Source organism: Asparagus officinalis, chromosome 7 (assembly GCF_001876935.1).
Source record: "Asparagus officinalis chromosome 7, Aspof.V1, whole genome shotgun sequence".
Lineage (NCBI taxonomy): Eukaryota > Viridiplantae > Streptophyta > Magnoliopsida > Asparagales > Asparagaceae > Asparagus > Asparagus officinalis.
The window spans coordinates 138,346,877-138,349,915 of NC_033800.1; positions in this window are offsets into that span (position 1 = coordinate 138,346,877).

Sequence of the window (3,039 nt, forward strand, 5' to 3'; positions counted from 1 at the left end):
TTCCTTTAAGCTGCTGCTTCGTTATCTTTTGGTTCATGTTGTATCAGACTTTATGTAGCTTGTGTTGTGAGTTTTTTGTTCTTTTTTTGTTCTTTTTGTTCTTTTTTCTTTCTTTTTGTCCTCCTGACGAAGGATCTAAGTAAAGCGAGTTCAGTAGGTGACGACAAGGTCCGCTCCTTACCAGCTTCTTCTTTATTTAGATCCTTCTCCTAGGCTTGTTAGTGGGTTTGTTGTATCAGTTGGTTCTATCTAGTATTTTGCTTTTTAATACAAATGAACACGGTACCTCACCCAGTTCTTTCAGTTCAAAAAAAAAATTCTAACATGATTAAATGTGAAATCTATGCATACTATTTTCCTTGTTTATGTAAACTATCTGTAGATGTAAGTTTGAATTTTTTTTAATTGTACCACTAATCATTGGAGTTCCATCCTTAACTCAGAGAATATCATGTAGATGACCATCATGTCAATTGTTCCATTCTAGAACACAAAGTGCTCGGTTAAATAGTCCACCGACTTAATTACTTATATAAAAACATTGGAAATATAGCATTATATGTCGTGAACTGTGAATATCAACATGTGATTATGTTTGTCTACGTATTCATGTATGATTAAGGCTAAATGAAACCTGCTGATTTGTCTATGCGGATCCACTAAGCAACATTTCCATAAAGCTAGTTCAAGGCTCAAAAAAGAGAATGTCATAATTTTAGTAATGCACATGTTTTCCTATTCCTTTCCAGAGAACAGTCTTATCAATTAAACTACCACGCAAGATGATTATGCATTCATCCGTTCATTACCTTCAATGTTATTAATTACTTATAGATTTTTTTCGGGTTTATAAATTAACTTAATAAATTAACTTATTAACTCAATCTTCTAGATTGTTAGAAAAATAATCAAAGTTATTAGTTATAAATCCGAAATTAAAGTAAACAGTAAAACTGGTCTGACGGGAGCAGTCATGTAATCACTGCCCTAGAAGATTGAGGACTCGCCTATCACCCTGGGTAGATGATCCCCTAGCGGTAAAAACCCCCAGAAGCACCCCGACCTCTGTACTCGGGCGAGAGTACAGAGCTTCAGCTCAGATGAAGAAGATTACCCATAAAAAAACAAAATTTTAAGAAGAGAAAAACAATTTCTTTAAAACCAGAGGAGAGGAGAAAGCTTTATATTCTTGTGTTTTAGAATGTGAATAAGGGGTGTATATATAGGGTTAAGGGAGAGAGAGTTTATTTCATTTTTCAATGTGGGACTAAACACAAAGGTAAAATTACCTTTTCTTAATAAAATATTCAACATACTCTATTGCGCGCCTATGCGGAAGCGTGCTCGCACACCAAACGAATCTATAAGTCACGGGAGAAGATGACCAAACCTAATACGAACACAATTCAATCCAAATAACAACAAATCAATCGAAAACACAGAGATATACGTGGTTTGGCAATTTACCTACGTCCAGGGGAGAGGATGGGGAGATTCCACTAAATCAAAGAGAGTACAAAAGTGTTACAATCACTCAATCACTCGAACAAGCCCTAACCAAAAGATCTCTCACTTGCTCACAAGTTCTCACTCTCAATATGCGCAGAAGTCTAACAATTCTTTGATATTAAACTCTAGAAAATCGTGTTTGATTATATATCAAACAACAATCCCAAACAGAGCAGGAAACCAAACCTAGGCCCAGACCTGACACGCAGTCGGCCGTGTCCAACGATAGAAATTAAAAATCCATTACAAGGTCTTACGGTCGACCGTCGCGCCAGCCGACGCGGTCGACCGCCAAAAGTCCAGAGACTTTTCCATGTGCTGTGCACGTTTACGATCGACCGCCACGCCACTCGCGGCCGACCATGAAACTTTCAAATGCCTGCCAGCTTCATTTTTCCTAAACTCTTCAATTCTACACCTCAGTGAAGTTTTTCCAAAACTGAACCGACACCAAACTAACCAAATGTCCCACTTGTTGTGTCTAGTACGAAGTGGAAGTAATCCTCGATGACAGACTCAATCCACAATAAGTCAGGAACCCAAAATCGACTGCACCAATGAGGTTGCCTACGTACCCCCTCTCCTAAGGGATCAAGCCATCCGTAGTTCATCCAAATGATCGCCAACAACCTCAACAATCAAGAATATGCAATAAGTTTCTGTAGTGATCAAACTTATTGCTCGGAACCACCTTTAGTGAGCATATCCGCCGGATTATCCGTTGTGTGGACCTTCACAATCTCCACATTACCATCTTTAAGAACACCCCAAATGAAGTGATAACGAACGTCAATATGCTTCGTCCGCGCATAAAAAACCTGGTTCTTTGCTAAATAAATAGCACTCGTGCTATCAGAATGAATAGTGACGAACCTTTGCGATATACCTATTAGATATAGGTGCCCTGCAGGCAATAATTATATATTATAACAGGACCTATATGAATATAACATCTTTGTTCAAAATATAGTATGTTATTTTGGTCAGTATTTATCTGGTAATTTTTAAATACAGATAAAGTCCTTAGAATGATACTAGACTATCAAAATTTTGATAGTGATCATATGAAGAAGAGATCTGATTAGTCACTAACGTATATTCTAAAATGTTCTTAGTCGATGAAGTGTTGAGATAGGACATTATCACTTTGATAAAGACTAGTGTATACTCTATTTGTCCTTTAGAAGGACGATGATCCATCTCTTAGATCATTGATGTTGAGACATCAAGATACAGTATATATGTGACTCATTAGTGAATGAATTGACTGAACGACTCACCGAGAATGTCTAGTTGGTAATTACACTTAACTGTCAAATAGAAGTTCTCAAGTGATATGTAGGCGTCTAAAATTACCTACAAGGTCCCTCATGTAGCTCGAAATAAAGAGTGGACGAATCGAGAAGGTTCACGTCAACCAGCTCGCGCGCGTCAGTCAACACACGCGCATCTATCAACTCGTGCACGTCGGTCAACACGCGCACGTCAATCAGCTCACGCGCGTCGGTCAACACACGCGCGTTAATCAGC